At 35.7% G+C, this 22,646-nt stretch overlaps 1 pseudogene; it reads right to left on the bottom strand.

Annotated features, from left to right (window-relative positions):
* The window catches only part of LOC113352789, a 33,107-nt pseudogene extending 15,948 nt beyond the window's left edge, over window positions 1-17,159 (bottom strand).
* Between the last annotated feature and the right edge of the window lie 5,487 nt (window positions 17,160-22,646).

The raw sequence follows: 22,646 nt of genomic DNA, 5'->3' as shown, positions 1-22,646 counted from the left end.
AATTTCATTGCAATAACATGTCCAGTGATCTTTTTTGTGACTCGTTTCCTCAGTGTATAGTTTTAGTGAATGAAAATTATTGTGTTCGTTATTTTGATTTTATACTTGTTATCCTGAAAAAAATTCGATGTCATTATTTTAGTAAAAATGATAAAAGAGACAACCACTTGTTTGCCATTTGCATACGACCACGTGACGTGATTTCAACTTTTCATTCTCGACTCTTCATTTCAGTATCAATTCACATGTACTGAAGACTATTTACTTTTATTATAGGCGATTAAGGTATCTTAGTTTGTAGGATCATGCGCTCTATTACAGCTCTATTCCAATCGCTTCTCAGTCCATATAAAAACCATTTGCAAAAATGGTAACAACAAACTTTCGGGGAAAATAGCAAATATTTGGAAATGAGCGTTTTGGGGACATTCAACCTTTTCAAAGGAACCATTTTTTTAGGGACCATGGTTTTCTCTGGGGACCATGGTCTTATTAGGCCAACCTCCCTATATTTATAAGGGGTGTCCTAAATTTAAGTAAATACACATTTACTTTTTAGTTTAATTTAAACTAATACTAACCTAATAACTATATAAATCTAATCATATATATCTAACCTAAATGGATCTATTAACCAAAATCAAAATCAAAATCAAAAACAAAAACAGTGGGGAATCGAAATTTTTTAGTTTTGAAAAAAAAATTGCTCTTCTTCTTCTCTTTTTCCTCGACGTTCCTCGTTCGATTGAAAAAATGAGTATTAACCATCAAATGAGTTGAAAATGGAAGTTGCAGAGAGAAGTTCGACTAGGAATTATGTGAAAACTTTGTCGAACTAACCGAACCTAATGAAAATGATGAACATGAAGAACAGTTTGGCTACTTCGCAAAAAAAAAATTCCCAACCGAACCTTAGTTCGGTTATGTCGCAAAAAACATTTCTCAACCGAACCCTAATAGTTCGTTTAGTAGCAAAAAACATTTTCCAACTGAAACCTAATAGTTCGGTTAGTTGCAAAAACATTTCTCAACCGAACTTTAGTTCGGTTATTTCGCAAAGATATTTCCCAACATAATAACAGTCCATTTATGTTGCAAAAAACATTTCCTAACCGAACTAAGGGTTCGGTAAAGTCGCAAAAAAAAATTCCCAACCGAACCCTAATAGTTCGGTTAGTAGCAAAAAACATTTTCCAATGGAACCCTAATAGTTCGGTTAGTTGCAAAATCATTTCCCAACCGAGCCTTAGTTCGGTTATTTTGCAAAGATATTTCCCAACATAATAACAGTCCCTTTACGTTGCAAAAAATATTTCCTAACCGAACTAAGGGTTCGATAAAGTCGCAAAAAATATTTCTCAACCGAACCCTAATAGTTAGGTTAGTAGCAAAACACAAGGCATTTCCCAACCGAACCTTAGTTCGGTTATTTCGCAAAATATTTCCCAACCGAACCATAGTTCGGTTACGTCGCGAAAAACATTTTCCCAAGCGAACTAAGGTTCGGTTACGTCGCAAAAAATATTTCCCAACCAAACCTTTGTTCAATTTTTTTAAATTATTCTTGATTTAATCTTGCACTAATCATTTAGTTGAGTTTAATTTCTTTTTAGTTTAATTTTTTTTATTTAATCTTGCACTAATCACTAATTATGTTAACCTAATGATACAACTAATCATTACACTAACTTAATTGAAATGGATAATTTTTGTATGAATGTAACTATTTAAATAAGGGGCGACCTAGATTTGCTTCTAATGTCTTACCCAAAATAAAACAATGGTCCAAAAAAAAAAAGACCGGTCCCCAAAAAAACCGTTCTTTCAAAGAAAGCCTTTACAATACGGCCCATTATGGTGAGGCGTTGCTGCAGCTACCAAATTAAGAACACGCGCGAGTACCAAAATCCGGACGTTTGTGAATAGAATTTTACAAACATGGTTTCGTTAAGAAAGAGAATTAATATACCAAAACCCTAATAACAACACTAATGAAACTCCTATAAATTACTAGCAAACTGATTAAGAGGGTAGATTAGATATTAAATAAATAACTAGATATGGGGTGATCTAGAATTACTTCTAATGTCTTTACCCAAAATAAAACCACGGTCCCCCAAAAAATCCATGGTCCCAAAAAGTCGTTCATAAGCATTATTTAGTGACAAATACCCGGCCGCTCGAGCCCATTAAAATCAGTTTGCTACGTAACTTGCTAGTAATTTATTGGAGTTTCAAATAGTGGAATGGGCAAGATAAAATCATATATATACATATAGAATGCGGTTAAAGAGGATGTAATAGCTGATAACTGCTGCTTGATTACGGTTTTCGCTAGAAGTTATTTTCAAGAAATCGACGGAATGCTCTCAAGAAGACAACATAATTTCAAAATTGATCAGATTTTCATGGAAATGATGTGTCGGGGTGATTTTTTATGTGACTCATACACTCGGTCTGTTACGTTAAGCGATCGTTTAAGCATTATCTGTTTAATATACGAGTCATTAAATATGTGCAAACTTTCTCTCCAACACTTAGCCTCACAAGTCTAAGCGTTTGATTGGATTTTACTTGCGATCGGAGTAGATTATTTCTCACCCTAGCAACAAAAGGAAAAGTAAACAAACAAGACGAACATAGCAGACCATTAAGGAAAGTTTGGTTGGGAATTAGACTAATAATGCTTCTCAAAGACATCACTACATCAAAGCGTGGACTAGTCCCTTGAATTTTATTAAATTCGAACTCAAGCTTTTCCCTGTTTATCTTGCACTTGTGACTTTGGAGATGCAACCCGTGTAATTTATCAGATCCTCTTAGATGTTTAATATTAAGGCACTTTTCTTGATTGTTCATTTTATCGATTAGTTTTCGCCAACATATCATCTGCACGGGTTTAAAAAAGAACGATTTTTTGGGGACCATGGTTTTTTGGGGACCATGGTTTTATTTTGGGTAAAGACATTAGAAGTAAATCTATATCACCCCTTATCTAAATATTTATATTAATACCTAAATTACCCTCCTGATTAATTTTGGGTGATGATTAGTTAGTGTAATGATTAGTGAGATGATTAAGTTAAAGATAATTAGTGAGATTAAAAAATCAGATGGTTTTTTTTTTAAAGAAGTAGAATTATTGAGAGATTAAAGTTAGAGAAGATGAAGAAGGGAAACATGAAAAACGATGGATTTTACCAACCACAACCGGAGGAAGGGTATTTGGGTACCCAGGTAGGCTTCAAACTTAGATAATGTTGGTTGAATTGCTCCAAACTTTCAAAAAAAAAATGAAATTTTTTATGTAGATTTGGGCCAGTTCGGTTACCATATGTCAAGAACATGTAACCGAACACACCTGAAAGTGTAGTTCGGTTACGTTTTCCAAACACGCAGGTTACCGAACTCGCTCGTTAATGGAGGTTTTGGTCGTACAGTGTAATGTTCGGTTACCTAGGATAAAATGGTAGGTAATCGAACTTTGAACTTAACAATTTATTTGGGTACATCTTGTGTGTTTGGTTAGTTCGCAAACTTCAACGCAACCAAGTTCCTAACCGAACTGCAGGTTAAAAGTAACCTAGTGTTAGAAGTTCGGTTGGTTCGCAAACTTCAACATATTTTGCGAATCAACCGAACTGGGCTTATATATGCATATATGCAATTAGGCAAACGTTCGGTTACTACGAAATTTATTTCTTGGCGAATTAGGTAGAGTTCGGTTACAAAGAAAACTAGGATAAAATGGTAGGTAATCGAACTTTGAACTTAACAATTTATTTGGGTACATCTTGTGTGTTTGGTTAGTTCGCAAACTTCAACGCAACCAAGTTCCTAACCGAACTGCAGGTTAAAAGTAACCTAGTGTTAGAAGTTCGGTTGGTTCGCAAACTTCAACATATTTTGCGAATCAACCGAACTGGGCTTATATATGCATATATGCAATTAGGCAAACGTTCGGTTACTACGAAATTTATTTCTTGGCGAATTAGGTAGAGTTCGGTTACAAAGAAAACTTAACATTTTTGCGAACGAACCGAACTTGTGGACTTCTCATTATTTTCGTAAACTAAAGTTCGGTGATATCCTTATTTTGCGAAGGAACCGAACTTATGGACTTGTGTTGTTCTAATACAAGGAGTTCGGTTGAAAAATATTTTTTGCGAATCAACCGAACTCTGAGTTCGGTTAAGAAAAAATTAATTCTTGATAACCGAACTTTTCTCTGAAAAAAAAGCTCCATTAAACCTCTCTGCAACTTCCATTTTCAACTCATTTTAATGATTACTTCTCATTTATTCAACCAAAAACGAATGACAAGTAATGGGTTTGTGAGAATATCTTTGTTAATGTTTTAAATTAAGTTATATATATATATATATATATATATATATATGGTGGTGGTGGTGGTAATCGGTGGTTGGTGGTGGTGATAATCGGAGGTGGTGGTGGTGATAATCGGCGGTGGTGGGCGGTGGTGGTGGTGGCAATCGGAGGTGGTGGTGGTGGTAATCGGCGATGGTGGGAGGTGGTGGTCATATATATATAGGTGGTTATTGGGTTGGTTTTAAATTAAATTATGTTAAGCATAGGTTAGTCATTTCAATGCTTTAGAACACCCCTTATAACTATAGGGAAGGTGGCCTAATAAAATCATGGTCTCCTCAAAAAAACCATGGTCCCTAAAAATTCGTTCTTAAAAAATTAACAGCATATATACATCTCGAGCCCAGTGTCATTCATTTGTAACGCAACCCCCTGTGTTCTTGGATATTGTAAGGTGCTTACTTCGTGTAAGCTCTCTTAATCTAATTCATTCGTTTGCCGAGGAAAAAGAAACGGAAAATGGGTCATTTGTCTAAATATTTTTAAATCACGATTCAAATGGACGAGTAAAAAATAGTTTTGTTGAAATGGCCAAAAAAAAATAGTAAGGATGAAACTGGTTTCATCCTATCTTAAATATACAAAATAGCAAGGATGAAACTGGATACATCCTGTGTAAATTAAAAATAAGAAAAAATATTTAAAAATGAGGACGATGAAACTGGTTACATCCTGCCTATTTTTATATTTTTGTCCATTTAAACAGTATCAAAATCTAACTGTCCACTTCACCCAGGAATTGTTGATTTGGTCTTTTTAACCAATTTTGTGAAAAAGAAAAGGGAAGACACTATCATATCATATTATAGAATATGGCCGAAAAGGATAAGATATAGCTCAGCACTGCATATTTTTCCCAGAACTTATTTTCAAGGAATCAATAAAATGCCTTCAAGAAAGCAAAATAATATCATGCAAAGAGAAAACGATTTCATTGAAATGGTATGTCAAATGATGCTTTATGTGACTCATGCACTCGGTGTGCTTTTTTTTTTTTTTTTTCTTCATTTTTTTTTATAACAGAAACTTAATAAAATAAATAATAATAACTTTCTGAAATTTACAAAACTAGAACAATCAAACAAAGGTTTTGGTTGTTAACCTAGCAACAAGCTGGGTTCCAACTCTTTTTTTTTTTTTTTTTTTTCCAGTGACACTGTTTTCCAGTGATAACGCATTTGAATGAATGAGATCTCTTAAGAAGATTACTCGTCAAATTCAAAGAAGTATTAACCTTTTCCCTTATTAAATTAGCTAGTTGCGTTACTCTACTTAGAGGTGTAAAACGTGTCGGTCCGGCACAGCCCGTCACATGAAGTCGCGTGCTTCACGTGCCATGTTGTGTTGTGCCAAATATTTAAATGTGTTGTGCCGTGCTGTGTTTTACTAGACAAAAACTAGGCACAACACAGCCCAGGGACACAACACACGAATAAACGTGTTGTGCTGTGCCGTGCTGGCACACGTGCTATAACCAATTTGAAATCACATAATGTATACATTAAGTCGGATCACGAGAATTTAAATAGACAACATATCATTTTAAATTATTTCAAGTAAAATTAACAAGTTTATTCAATAAAAATAAATAGCCCGTCAAATATAAAATTGGATCATTGCCACGTAAATTAATGTTCCGGTCAAATACAGGTAACAACAACAACGATATTGAAATATATTTTCCAAATATTAAGGTATTACATGTGTTCTTATAAAAATAAGTCAGCATAAAATGTCAAGAATTAGCTAGAATAGTGACTCTTTTGTGAAATATACACAAAATGTGATGTATTATGCCTTGTTATATGGTGTACCTGCGCATTCTATGACGTGCTTTCTTATCGTGCTGTGCTGGGATGGGCCACGTACTTATCCGTGTTGAGTGTTGTGTTGTGCTACTGTGCCAATTTTGCTAACCCAGCACAGCCCACGAAACTAACGTGATGGGTCGTGCTGGGCTCAGATTTTAGCATGCTTGGATGGGCTGTGCTCGTGCCGGCACAACCCAATTTACACCTCTAGCTCTACTGCTCTTCCTCCAAATGACCTCGAGCTCCTATCATACTCTAGATATAACTTCTTTTACCTTGATGAATGTCTGGAAAAGCAAACTCTAAAAATGATTCGTATTCGAGCCTGTTATTTCCCATACTACCGGGAAAAAAATGTTCCAAACTTTCCATGAGTTACATACAGTGAATAATGTTCTAGTTTCCCATGCATCTTCTTTACTATAAAACAAGCAATTGGTAACAAGGAAAGGATAACCTTGATTGAAATAAAGTTATGCGCGGAAGTTTTTCTTTTTTCTTGGCGCGAAAATAACAAGTTTAATTAGGAAAACAAAGATGCCAAATAATGACTCGAAGGTAACAAAAAAGATAAAAAGAAAAAGAATAACAAAAAAGAAGAAGAAGAAAGAACACTGGCGAGCTCATGTAAGAGCAATATCGAAATTAATTATGATGAACAAACTGATGTTGTCAAATGCTAGTTTCATAATGAAAATGAGGATTTTGATAGGTGACTTTTTTTTTATGGATGACTGTAAGTAGTTTCATTGTAACTTATGTTCGGAAGTGCAACATCTTCTTTTTCTAATAAATTAATTACTTCCGCATACACAAACTAAAAGTTCACAATACGACCTATTACCGTGAGGTGTTGGGGCAGCAACCAAACTAATAACACGAGTACAAAAATCCGGCCGTCTGTAATAAAATTTACAACCAACTTTTCATTAACGAAGGAGAATTGATATACCAACTCTGTAATCAGAATTCATGATGGTTGCTTCCACTGACAGATCTACAGCTGGGCTAACCCGGGTTTTAGTCCAGGTAGTCGCCACAGCCCAACAACCTAAAAATTGAAATGTTATACTGGACCAAGACTATTAGCCTAGGCTGAGAAAAAATTAAAACTTCTTGGGTCGGCCCCAGGTTGCTTCAATTTCTAGCAAGTTATATGGAGCAATTTGTTTTGACTTTTAATTGGTTCGAATGGCCGAACATTTGTCAGCTTAATAATAAGTATTCTTTAGTTTGGTTTGAAAGAGTGCAAACTTTCTTTACAACACTGTCTTAGTGTCACAACCAATGTGGTCAATCTCGTGTCCCGGATTGTCTCGGCTCTGTCCGAGACACCGAGATAACCGTCCGGAAAACCGGTACACATTTCTACTTGTAAAATTATACAGAGGGAGGAGACGCGTACATAATTAGAAGTAGAGACGTGTATAATTACATGTCAAGCTTGTGCACTTAACACATGTATCGGGCAACACTTGTATACCCTTTGAGGGAATGTACTGTTAACTCTCGTCTCTTGTACCGAGTAAAAAAAAGGTATCAGGAAGAATTGGATTTGTCTTCCACTCAAACTCAAACACTCTCAACAGAGAGCTTATTTCTTCTTCGTGTCTGTGGGTATACAGTACACCATGTACTCTCTGATTTGGGTATTATGGAAAGTTTCTCATGAATATAGATAATTAGTTAGGGTTTATTTTCTTCTTCTTCATATATGGTGTACAAGTTAGGGTTTAGTTAGGGTTTAGTTCTTCTTCTGGGGTATATGATGTACAATAATTTATATGAGTTTATACAAATTTAGGATGTTTTTTATTTATTTATGATGGGATTGAATCATATATTGTAATTAAATTGATTTATCAATTGTTAATCTTTTTGTTTGATTCATTCAAGTTCTAATCAGTATTATGTGAGTTTTAATCAAAACAAAAAAACGGGATTCATGCAGCCGGTGAAAATCAAAGAGCTTCAATTGAATCACAGGGAGACCATAAAAAAAATTAATGAACAGTAATAAAAAAAATAACGAGATTGCGACCGAAATTTCAGTTGAGATTTAATTGTTCCGGAGAGTTTTCCGGTAAAATACCGTCTCAGCAGGAACATTGATATCGGCTCCTCTGTGGCCGAAACCGGAAATATCGACAAGATTCCGGCCGAAATGGCCGAAATCGACTACATTGGTCACAACTCAAGACGCTCGCTCGACTCTGAATCATCCAGCCTCGAAATGATGGAATCATGGAACTATATTCTTTTCATGTAGGAGCATGTTTTTAGTCGGGAGATTTGTTGGATAATTATCTTTGTTACCGATTCTTCAATAATACAACTCGTGTATTATCCACCGATCCGTTACAACTCTTTGTAACACGGTTTTCACTTATGTATTACATTTCGTAATACCAACAACAAAACAAGAAAAGAATGATAGAAAAGAGATGATCAATCACAAAACTTAAACAGATTTACTTGGGTGTATTGAAGCGAGTAATATCTTTGCTTAAGACATTTGATGCCATGTATATAATGTTATTACAGATTTAGCGGCACATGTCTCCAACATTCAGCAATATATCGATGTTTTTCGCAGCACTTCGATAACACCGAACAGCGGACGCGAATGGATGTAGCACAAACTCTTCTTTAACTCTTGAAGACACAAGCAAACTCTTAAATTTCTAGTATTAGATTTATGACTCTAAAAACATACACATGCAATGGAGAAACAATGGGATTTATATAGGTTTAGAAGTGACTCTTGGAGAATTCCTTTCATGAAGAGTCACAATCCTTAGTGGAGAGTCACATCCCTTGAGATAAGACACTAATGTTGAAAAGACTCAAATGAGTTGACACACCTATTCATATTTCTATTCAAAAATTCCAACAAGATTTTTATTTATTTCCATTACTTATGGAAACTTTTTATAGGAAAATGGGCACAACAGCTAGGCTTTCACACCGTCCAAGAAGAACGAGCAATGCTACGCTCACCGCGATATAACACCGCGTTATATCCCGAGTGAAAGAAAAAATAGATGGGGACTACTGTGCAGATTTGCAGGGGGTGCTGCAAAGGTGGGGCCTACACCTTTTTACTCTCACTCGGTTTGTAATGCTGGATTTTCATCCCGATATACCTAGACTTATCGAAGAAGAACAAGCTAGATGAAGAGACGAACAGAAGGAAAAGAAAAAAAAAACAAGATGAAAGAAGGAGATCCACATTAACATGACATCAAAGAAACAAATAAGTTTGGTTGGGAGAATTCATTTATAGGGTAATCCAAAATAAAATAAAAAATAGTTATAGTACTTATATTCCATCTCTTAATTACAGAATATATCTCCAAAATAAAAATATTAAACGGAAAATGGGTCATTTGTCCAAAAAAATTTAAAACATGGTTCAAATGGACGAGTAAAAATTAGTATGGGTGAAATGGACAAAAAAAATAACAAGGATGAAACTGGATTCATCGCGGCATAAACTTAAAAAATAGCAAAGATGAAACTGGATGCATCCTGATATAAATTAAAAAGAAGAAAAAATATTTGAAAATGGGTAGGATGAAACTATTTTTATATTTTTGTCCATTTGAACAATATCTTTTTAATTTTTGTCCATTTAAACAGTATCAAAATGTACAAGTCTTTTTCACCTAGGAATTGTTGATTTTGGTCTTTTTAACCAATTTTGTGAAAAATAAAAAATACTAGTAGATAATTCACAAAATTGGTTAAAAAGACCAAAATCAATAATTCTTGGGTGAAAAAGACTTGTACATTTTGATACTGTTTAAATGGACACAAATTAAAAAAATACTATTCAAATGGACAAAAATATAAAAATAGCTAGGATGTAACCAGTTTTATCCTACCCATTTTCAAATATTTTTTCTTATTTTTAATTTATATCAGGATGCGTCCAATTTCATCCTTGTTATTTTTTAAGTTTAAGTAAGGATGAATCCAGTTTCATCCTTGTTATTTTTTTTTTGTCCGTTTCACCCATACTAATTTTTACTCGTCCATTTGAACCATGTTTTAAAATTTTTGGACAAATGACCCATTTTCCGTAGATAATTTACATTTTTAGGTACAAGCTTCACTTAATTAAGTCGTTACTAAACCAGAAATTAGATACTTCTTGCAACAGAATAAGACTAATCATGGATGATGCTGCGGTATTACACCAAAGTAAAGACTAAATGAAACTTGTTTTCCGACTGTACTACTCTTACCCAAACTTTAGCTTCTCGCTATTTAACTAGCATTTCAACATCTGGTTCAATTTTTCCAATCCTTTCATATATGCTTAGCATCAAATTGTTCCAACATTTTCCATTTGCTCCAATTAGTTTTCACCCAACATCTCATTTCCAAATGCTTGAAAAATAACTGCATATTGTACATCTCAATTGACCCCGGTCTTATTTAACGTTAGTTCGTTCCATGTAGAGGTGTAAAACGTGTCGGTCCAGCACATCCCGACACACGAAATCGCGTGCTTCACGTGCCATGTGTTGTGCTGTGCTGTGCCAACAATTTAAACATGTTGTGTCGTGTTGTGCTTTACCAGTCAAAAGCTAGGCACAACACAGCTCACGGGCACAACACACGAATAAACGTTTCGTGTTGTGCGGTGCTGGCACACGTGGTATAAACAATTTGAAATCACTTATGTATACATTAAGTTAGACATTATCACCAAAATTTAATTAGACAACATACCATTTGAAATTATTTCAAATAAAATTAACAAATTTAGTCAATAAAAAGAAATAACCAATCAAATATAAAATTGGATTATTGTCATGTAAATTAATGTTTTAGTTAAATATAGGTGACGACATTATAACAACGATATTGAAATATATTTTCCAAATATTAAGGTATTATATGTGTTGTTATGAATAAGCCAGCATAAAATGCTAAAAACTAGCTAGAATAGTGACTCTTTTGTGAAATATACAAAAAATATGATGTAGTATGCCTTTTTATATGGTGTATTTGTACATGTTATGACGTGCTTTCTTAACGTGCTCTGCTGGGCTGGGCCGCTGCTTATCTGTGCTGCGTGTTGTGTTGTTCTACTATGCTAATAAGTCAAACCCAGCACGTCCCATTTAATTAACGTGATGTGCCTTGCTGAACTAAGTCACGTGCTGGATTGGGTTGTGCTTAAATTTTAGCGTGTTGTACTGGGACTGTGCTCGTGCTGGCACAGCCCGATTTACACCTCTTGTTCCATGTGTTACATACAGTGAATAAGTGTTATAATTTCCCATGCATCTTCTATACTATAAAACAAGAAATTCGTAATAAGGAAAGGATAATCTTTATTGAATAAAAATATTTTTCTTAACACCAAAGGAACAAATTTGATTAGAAACACAAAAATGCCACCAATAGTAGAGTAACACCAAAGTTGCAAAAAAAAGAAAAGAAAGAAAAAAAAAAACCAAAACTAACAGGCTCATGCAGGAGCAACATCGATATTGACTATGATGAGTAAATAGATGTTGTTAAAGGCTCGTTTCAGGATGAAAATAAGGAAGATGGTTTTTCGTTTTTTTTCGTTTTAGTTTCTTTGGAGTATTTATTTTTTCTTTCTTTTGGAGTGTTTTGAAATGTAACATTTTCTTTTCTTTTGCTAAGAAATTAATTACTTCCTGAAAGTCTACAATGAGGCTCATTAAAGTGGGCCGTGTTGGTCCAGCCACCAAACTAAAAACATGACTACATGAATACAAAAGTCCAGACGTTTGTAATTAGGGGTGAGCATTTGTCCCGTAATCCGCGGATTTAACCGGGAACAACCGTTCATTTGTGGATGGATGACCGGGCCGTTCATTAATGGGTTGGATGTGGATGGAATTTTGAAATCCATTCGACAAGGGATCGGGCCCGGATGCAATCTTGAAAATCTATTGGACATCCATATCCGTTAAATTGAGGGCATTTATATAGTTAAAAAAATACTATAGATCATTTAGGAATTTTTAAGATGTTTGCTTGGGTTGTTGTACATGGCATATTTATATTTGTATACATATATAGAATGTGTAAGTTTTATAAGGAGTCATTTGTGTCAGTTTATTTTCTTTACTATAAATTTTAACTAAAACCAATCCATTGGATTATCCGCGTCCAATCCGTCCATCCATTGGATGCAAATCCGTTGGATATGGATTGGATGCGGATGCCAAATTTGAAATACGTAGTGCAATGGATTGGATGCGGATGAGGCAAAACCGGTCCATATCGGCCCATGCTCACCCCTATTTGTTATAGTCCAACTTTTCATCAACGAAAGAGAATTGATATACCAACACTCTAGCCAGGATTCAATTATTCACGAAGATTACTTCAATTTCTAGCAAGTTATAATGGAGCAATATGTTTAAAAGAGTCGCAGTAAAGATGATCAAACTTTCTAATTTCCAACACTGTCTTAGTCTCACAACTTGAGACGTTTTGCTCTGAATACGCAATCAGCCTCAAAATGATGAAACTGCATTCTTTGAACTTCGGAGCATGATCACGAAAGATGTCCATGTCACGGTTGCAATTTGAACATAGACTGCCAGCCTCCAAAAAATGAAAGCCTAGGTGATAACAAAGTACGGATCTAACACGACGCAGCTGAGAATTGATATGTTCTCACAGTATTGAAAGATTAAAGATTATTATAGTGTTTAAAGAAGATGAGAAAGAAAACCAAGAAGATATCATTGTTTAAAGAAACCAGAACTATTCAGACATATTTAATGTGTATAAGAAATAAGACTATTGACCTCTAATAGTTAAAGTCAATCGACTGATTGCCTTTGACCTCACTATTCCTAATACCCCCTCAAACTGATAGTCACAGACTCAATCAGTCTGAAGTTTACAAATAATGTTTGAATATGTTTGACAATAAACCAAAAGAATACAAACAGAAGTAGAAACTGAAAAACAATATTTGGTGAAGAAATAAATTGTAAGACACAACAAACTGACAGATTTGCAGAGAGAGTTGAATTGCATATTTCAGTAGAAACACCATCTGTAGTACATTTTCCAGTAGAATCATCATCACTACTTGTTGTAGACAAAGAAAAACCAAGTAACTGTTGAAGAAGAGAAGTAACACAGGAGCACACAATCTTTTTGTAAATAAATCTGCCAGCTGATATTCAATAGCTATATGTTGAACATTTAGAAATCTATCAGCAATCAATTCTCTCACATCATGGTAATGTATCTTTATATGTTTTGTCCTGTAATGAGAAACATGATTAGCAGATAAATAAATTGCACTTGTATTATCACAATACAAAGTAATTGACAGTTTTAAGGAAATATGCAGTTCACTGAAACATTTGTACTCTGCTTAAGCTGTAGATTTTGAGACAGTTGGTTGCTTTTTACTTGACCAAGAAATTAATGAATTACCCAAAAATATAGCATAACCCCCTGTTGATCTTGAAGTCTCAGGAAAATTCCCCCAATCAGAATCTGTGAATGCGGTTAATTGTTCAATATCTCCTTTTCTTAAGAACACACCATAACCAATTCACTACACCATTTCGAGCGTTTTGCAATTGTATACCGCTGTTGCAAATTGGGGTCGAAACCGCAGCAGCTGTTGCGAACAGGGGCGACGCCAATTTTCGCTACGGAAATGTAGCTGGTTTGAAATTCGATTCGCAGTTGCGAGGAAAAAATTCGCAACAGCAATAGAGCAATTGCTAATTTTTTACTTTTAGCTGATAAATATTGACTAAGTCAACTAAGACTGACCAAATAAAGTCGCGGTAAAGAAATGGCAACAGAGTTCAGCAGTTGCGAATTTTCAGTGCAGTTGCGAAAGTGTTGGACTAAGTCAACCATGACCGACTTCGTACAAAATTAGCAACAGCCATTATCCGTTGCTAATGTTTTGCAACAAAAAAAATAGGCAGGTCTTTGTTGACCTGGTCACCAAAATTTCCCCCCATTCTATTTTATCTTGCGATTACCTATGACCCAGAGATTCAATCCATCAGTCAATTATGCAAATAACTCTTTAAGAAAAACTAGAAGAGCAACCATATTATGCAAATACTCATATGCACTATTCCTTACTGAATATTTTCAATCATACATATGAAAAACATTTAAGATAATCACAGAAGAAGAGAAGTAAACAACTATTTGAGCATCTGCACAAGGTATACATATGAGGTACTCTTGATTTCAATAAGGCTAACTTAGTTTAGTGTCGAACTCTAACAACCACAACAATAAAAACAATTTTGGATGCAAATGTGTTGCAACACTTACCATCTTCCATTCATTAGCTCTGTACACTTGTGACCATCATATGTATCTTTAAATATTGCCAGAACAACTCCTTGAGGATGGTTCCGCATACCTGCAAGCAAAAAAAACTAACATGTCAATTTTTAGCTCAACAATCAACAACTGGGAGGCATTGTCTTCAAGCAAGAGAAATAATCTCAACCAAGATTCAAACAGTAGTTTTGGGTTTTTGTCATAGCCACCAGTACTCAAAGAAGTACACGGTCAGCAAATGAATCATATTGGGAACCAAGAAAAGTAAAGAAGTTCACTATTCTCATAAAGAGAATGAAGGGAAAATGAAAGATGGTTATACTTGCCTTTACAATATCAACTGCTTAGATAACATAGTGAGGATGCCATCGCTTAATTAGACAACATCAACTGCAAAACCAATAGAATTACAGTGATGATGCCATCTGCAATATTGTTTCAGAAAAAAAGGTACTTTCAGTGAGAGAAGGGTTCAATATGTGGAACTGTTTTGGTGTTAGGATCAGCAACATCAAGTTTCTCTAGAAGTAATACCTCGGCCTACAAGTTTGATAGTGAAAAGTGAGACATGTCAAATAAGATTTAAACTCAATCTTGGTAAGATCCCAAACTAACCAAATAGTTGTTGATTCTACCTTGTTGCCACCTTCAGCCAGCGATATGCTAGAGACTCCTTTTGTGATTTTCTTTGGAGCCTTCTCCTCCTCCATAATTCCATGCAGCGTGCTCTATGCAAATGTTTGATCTGCTGTTGTTGTACAATACTTCCAGGTCTTGGATCATGTCCTGTCAGACGAAACTAGAAAGTTAGCAACAAACTGAAAGAAGCACTTTCGAAAATCGTAATATGAATGGTTAATTACAAACTTGAACAGAAGTTCAGCTAGAGTATATAGTGCAAACCTTATCGAAGCTACTCGTGGCTTTAAATTTCAGGAGGGTGCTTTCAGCAAGGGATCGAGCACGGCTGTACGAAACATATGATTCTGCCCTCTTTCCATCCAAGCTATAAGACTTTGCCAAGTATAAGCACCCGCAAACATGCATAAAAAATAAAATAAAGTTGAGACCTCAAATTGAACTCCAAGTGTCACTCGACGTTAGAAAATTCATACAATGCTAACATGGTTGAATCATGCAACTAAAGTCCACAAAGAAAACATCTACTAAAGAAAACAAACCTCTCTTCCCGAACCACCTGATTTTTTAGTGCAAATTCTTCAGCAAATGCCACTTCTTCTGGAGTTGTATCTCTCCTAGAGGTTACTAAGTCAGACAGATCACTGGTATTCTGCCAATAAAAAAATAACGAAAGAAGATAACATCAAAAACAATCACCATGTTATACCATGTACAGGGTTATTTACAACAAACCACAGTGATACAACCAAATTTTATTACTATTAAAACACAAGATCCAGTGCAAACACTGTAACAAAAACATCCTTCATCAAGGATTAGAAGACCCCATTTACCTGTATTAAAAGATCGAATAAGCGAACAAGTCCCTCAGGCTTTGTGGCTTTTTCAACCTTGTCATCACAATTTCTTGCAAACTTGCTTTTTGCAATACTAACCAGCAATTTATCTCGCTCAATCGTTCGTTGTCCTAAGACAGCAGAAACAGCTTTGTCTAAGCCACTTAAATCGTCTTTTACATTTTCTGTATCACCAACATTAACCTAAAAACGGTGAAGTGTTAAAACAACGATGTACGAGTTGTCAAAAAAACCTCACAATGTAGAAGCATGCTACAGATCCAGAAAATATAAAGGTTATACCAAGTCTTTGCGAATGCAGAACCTAGCTTCATGATATGCAGCAAAAATTGTCATACATGACTACTTTTTTCTCAGCAGTAACTTTTGCAGAACCATGCAAATCTTTCTCCAGCTCCTGGGCTGATCAAATTTCTCTTGTTAGGAAACATCACTGAGCAGAGAATACAAGTTGCATATAATCCAACTATCACTCACCTTCCAAAATCGAGACCCGAGTCTTGGCATTTGCAATGGAAATCGGTGACCAAGCCAATTAAACTCGGTCATGGATGCTGCCTGTTGGGACCGAGCCTCATCCATAACGGCCTGGAGACCAAGAAACAAGGAAAAAACGAAACACATGTGTATTCTCATTGGAGCACAAATCTTGTAGGAACATCCAGTAACATGATTAGTTTACTGTTGGTAAAACTAATATTACCTCGATCTTACCTTTGAAGAGGTCCAACGCAGGTCCTTCCATCTGGCCCATATCTGCGAGTTCAGTAGTCTTTATGTTCTATTTACCAGCTTTGATTGAGCAGTAATTGATGTTGGGATCCAGCTCTAGAACAAGCTCACGGCATAAGACTTGGTTTTCTATGCCACCGTACTTGCCAAGTTGCTCATCAATGTTGTTTCCCGATTTTGTTCGAGTTCAAAGAGAAAAGTACCCTTCATAAAAGATGCATAGGGATGCAATTTCCAACAAGAAGAGGTGAAATTAACACAAGTTCAATAAAATAAAGGCATAAAGGACTTAAAAAGTATGCACCTCAGCTTCTGGTGATGTCCTGGAATCTCCTTTGACCATACACAACTTCGCAAAAAGTGAAGCCAACTTGATTGCCTTTCTCAATCGACCAATCGAATAGAAATACAAAATGGGGATGGGAGAAGAGAAAAGACGAAAAAAAGATTAGGGGAGGTGATTCGAAAGTTCGATTTCATTTCGATTAAAGTGTGTGAGACCGCAGAGTAAGGCCCTATACGACAGGCTTGTGTCTCGGTGGGTGGAAGAGAAAATGGCCTAATATTCTTCACAACTTCATGTTGAATTCTCTACTGTTTGTACCCAAAATTACATTTGGGCACGAAACATGATTGAATTGATGATTTAGTGTGTATTTAGGGTTGGAGGCGGATTGAAGAAGAAATAAAAGAGACACAGGTTTTTACGTGGTTCGTCATGGTTTGCCTACATCCACAGGTGAATCCCCTTGGGGAGTAGTGTTTCATTAATAATGAAATTACAGTCTTTTTCTCTCTCTTGGCCTCCCCCTTTTCTCTTTGCTACCTCCCTATTTATACAGTTGAATTTCTAATTTCAATATACATTAAATGGCATTAACTTCTCATTCATGCCTCCATGATGAGTTATGCATGAAACTGCTCATTCATGCCTCAATGATGAATTCTGCATGAAACTTCTCATTCATGCCTCGATGATGAATTCTGCATGAAACTGCTCATTCACGCCTCCATGACGAATTCTGCATGAAACTGCTCAATTATGTGTCCATGATGAATTCTGCATGAAACTGCTGGAATTAACTCTGCATGCCTCCATCTTCAATTCTGCATGAAACTGTTTGCATGCTTCTTTGACTAAATTTTGCATGAATAATGGATGGCAGTATGGGTGGACGCTGGCTGGCAGCATAACTGACTGCATGGGTAGAGACTGGCTGGCAGCACATCTGGCAGCATGGCTAGAAACTGGATGGCAGTGAGGCAGAGCACTTGGATGGGAATTGGTTGGCATCACTGTTGGCAACAAGACTAAAAATTGGCTGGAGGTGCGACGTGCAACCTGACTTTGACAGTTGACCAATGGTTGACTTTGACTGTTGACCGACTGTTGACTTTGACCATTGACCGGTCATCGTAATATTGGGAAAGCTGGTGGGCTGCTTCTGTTGACTGGTGGAAGCTGAATGGTGGCCCAAAACAATATTCTGGCCCACTATGTGGTATTTTTACTCATGGTACAAACATCTACCTCATGCTATATGGTGGGATATTTGGCTGGAGAGAAACCAAAGTTGTTTTCATAACAAGTTGCAAAGCGTAGGAGATACAATTACAGCAGTCAAGGCCCTAGTGTATCACCGGGAATACCAACAAAAGTGTTTGCTGGTTTGTTATTTCAAAATGCGGTGGCTCAATGGGAAGCTAAAATTTACCTTGATTATAATAGCCCTTCTTGAAGAGTGTCATGTGTATTGCAAATTTGTAAGTGTGGGGAAATAGGCACCCCGAGCGTAGATGAACGCAGGATCACAAAGGGCAATTGGTGATTTGAGCCAAATAAGGGAGAAATAATAAGAGTGACAAAAAATAAAGAAGCGCACACAACCACAATACACTATATGCGTCGTTCACCTTTACAAGCTACATCCACGGCCAAAACCACCAGAAAAACTTCTATTAAACAAAGACCATTACATGCTCTTTCAGCAACCTAAGACAAGATCAAGATTTAACAAGACATACTCGAGAACACCATCGAAGAAACCATAAAAATCAATTGTCTAACAATTTCTCAAACCAGCATCATGTCTTCTCTTCTACACCATCTTCATAGTTTCCTGTAACAGATGAGAAACATGGAACCACTAGAAACTTGTTTTACGACAAAGACCCAAATCCTAAACACTAGAATACCAAAATCTCCTCTCTATAAGTTTTTTTTTCTCACACCAATATTGACCTTCACGGTAACACACGATCCTCCCCACAAAAGAGACCAAAATCCTAAGCACAAGGATTTACCATTGGAAAATTTCTTGTTTTGTCCTATGCCCATAAGGTTATTTATATTAGGGCCCAACCGTTTTTTTTATCTTGAGGTCCAAAATTAATTAAAACATTGAAATGACTATAATACCCATTGTTACCGAACGTGTGTGTTTACGCGTTCATTATATCGAGTACATATCTATTACACTGATTATAAATTCGAGTACATATCTGCTACACTGCTTATTAATTCGAGTACATATCTTCTACACTACTTATAAATCTGAGTACATATCTGCCGCAATGCTTACAAATAGAACACGTATCCGCTAAACTACTTACAAGTTCGAGTATATATCTGCTGCTTACAAATTCAAGTATGTACCTGCTGCACTGCTTACAGGAAAAGTACATGTTTATTAGAATCAATGATTTATGAATTAGAAAATGTTTTACATATATTGTAGGATCATACCAATTAATCTCTAATATTTCTTTAATATAATATTAAATCATAGGAAAAATAAAAGAAAACCTTTATATGCACTGTAAACACAGAAAAAGCTATACAAAATTAGCACATATTTCAGTATTTCACATACGTACTCATGGATCAAAGAAATAAAAAAGTGGCAAAACTGAATAAAACAGAATCAAAAGAAATTTCTATCAGTACACCATATACGTACTGCATATTCATGAACTAAAAATATCACTGTCGTTTTTAAGGACTTCAAGCATGACCTGCTTTAAATCAACTCAATTCCCTTGCACTTACTCGATGGCATAAAAGAATGCCTTGACTCTAAGGAAGTGAAGTACTATGTCAATGCTGAAAAACCATACTGGAGATCCATATTGAAAGGCATAGTAGATTCCCCGGAAACGTTCATACAGCAGGGTGGATGGAAGTCTTCTGATCTTGAGGATCCTGCTACTATACGCTACTACCTTCACTACATTTTGGAAGAATTCAAAGAAAAAGACCGGCGTTATGATCTGTGGATTTGAGATGAAAAGATTTGAGTAAAGCGCAGGAGAGAGGTTGAATTTATCTGTGAAGAATACTGACTTGCAAACGCTAAGTAACCATAAACAAGGTATCTTGGTGCTCCATATATGTTTCAGCTACATATCTAAAGGACGGAAACCCCATGACGAAATACAAGTGGTGCTCGATTCTGTTTCGGTGTTTTGGAATTAATGAGCAAGTGCTTGCTTTGGTCATCTATTCGGGTCACTTTGTCGCGATATCTGCATGCTTTTGTTATCCGATTAATCACTCTCAACGAATTGCAATTCTGATGGGTTTACTTATGAATCACTTAATTGTTGCTGAGACTTCTTTTTCTTTGTATTTTGAATTTTGAATCTGCAATGCTGATTGGATGATTAACTTTGATGGACTATGTAATGGCTATCAACAACATGTAGGGACTCCAAACTTCAATGCGTAAGTATACTCTCGCAGAGTAGAAAGATGACTGGAAACCTTTTACAAACGGAATGATCTTGAAATCCTCATTCTAGAACCACCCACTCCTGGAGGTGTAAAACGTGCTGGAATTTTATACTTCTAAATTAATTTCTGGCTTTTCGATTTTGGTGGGAAAGTGACTTATTAATTGGTGTTTAAAAACAGATTTGTGTTAAATGTAGTTAATATCGGATATCGGTTTATCTCGGCCAAGACCGATACACCGATACAATTTTATATTGGGATATTATCGTTGTAATATCGGTTCCAAATTTTATAAATATATTTTTATAGTAAACATTTCTCCACGCAAAATACTTAAATTTTTAAAATACCACGTACACTTGACATTTCTTCGTGGATACATGGCACCAACAAGGACTCGACAACGCGAACTCAATGCATCACTGATGAATCTTTGAAAAGCCTAGGTGCGTACATGTACATAAGTAAATGGTCATTAACAATTAAATATAATATAACATGGAATATAATGTTGTGGACACGAGTTAATGGTGTGGACTGGAGTCACTGGACACGAGTAAATATGTTATACTTAAGAAGGGTAAAGAAACGTGGAATATACTCCATAATGTCTCTGTTTCTTCGCCGGTCTCTTTCTCATTGTCTCCGTTTTTCAAATCTGTCTGCTGCATGTTTAATTTTGGATAAATATACTCCATAATGTCACCATCTTTTGTTACTCTATTTTTCTTGTATAGTTTGGGAACTCTAACTTAATCCCCAAATTTCAAATGATTCAACATCACCAGAGGATGGGCAACAACAGCCATTATGCAACGAGCTCTTCAACAACAACAACTGATGCATGGCGTTCTTCAACACCGACAAGTTATATTTTTCCTGATCTAGTAGTTCCTCTGCCTCCTCAAGTATAATCATGTTTTTTTCACAAACCCATTTTTTTGTGATTGATTTTCTTAGCTTGTTAATCAGTATTGGTTGACTAGATCTTTTCGTGGACTTTTTGGGTTCTACATGTAGGATGGATTAATAGAAATGGTTCCTTTAATCTTTGTATGTGAAATCAACAAAACTGGTTCTCTTTAATTATTGTATATGAATGTCAGAGTAGTTATCCTAATGAAGAACAAAAAAGAAAGAAATATCGTCCCAGACACACCGGTTTTTACCGGTCAACCCGGTTCCGTCCGAGATTTCCTGGAAAATATCTTATCGACGATATATTAAGAATCGTCTCGGTCTTGGGACGAAATGCGAAATTTCGCCGAGATCTCGGCCGAGATGGCCGAAATCGACTACACTGTTTGCGTCACAAAAAAAATTGTTACTTCTAAATGTCATTCTGAAATTCTATAACCAAACCAACTTATAACTTTTCGAATTTTTTTAAATGTTATTTAAACACCCTTTTATTTTCTAATCAATAAAGCTCTAATTTCAACTTCAAACAAATCTAATAAAATCCCTATGATCCTGAAGGTATCATTTGGGGATCTCTCTCAGGTTGGTTCACCCCTATTTGATCGGTCAAGAGACGATTTAGCCGATAATGATATAATTAATTAAATATGAATAATAAATTAATTAAATAATAATTTGGACAAACAATTAGTACCATTAAATAGGTCTCGTAAAGTTGTGCGTACTGCAATAATGTGCAAATCGGATACCGGACGAAGAAAATATGGCACTCGGAAATCTGGATGTCAAGGTTTGACCAAAGTCGACCGGAGTTGACTCGATCGTTGACCATTCACTGTTGACCGGCACCGTTCCTTTGACTTGACAGGACTGGACAGTTGACCATGCCTTTAAATTTGAGCGAACCTCTAGTTTGTAAAAGGTCATCCCTTAGGAGTTTTCTATATATCGGATAGTAAATTATTTTAATGTAAATTTTAATGGAATATGATATACATATAGATTTCATTCTCATCCTTTTAATATCAGGAGGTGTATTTGAGAGAGAGAAAACAGGACACCTACAGCTAAGTTTCTAAAATAGGAATTATGTTAGAAATCTATCTTAGTCCTCTTCTTATATGACTCCATTCATAGTTCTAAGAAAAAAAGAGATAGATAACTAGGGTAAGATGGAAAATAAGAGAGAAATCAATAAAGAGGTAGTTAATTGGATTAGATGCATGGGCG

The sequence above is a fragment of the Papaver somniferum genome, chromosome 2, assembly GCF_003573695.1.
Source record: "Papaver somniferum cultivar HN1 chromosome 2, ASM357369v1, whole genome shotgun sequence".
NCBI lineage: Eukaryota > Viridiplantae > Streptophyta > Magnoliopsida > Ranunculales > Papaveraceae > Papaver > Papaver somniferum.
Note: the sequence above shows the minus strand (reverse complement) of the source record. Positions and strands in the feature narration are given on the sequence as shown.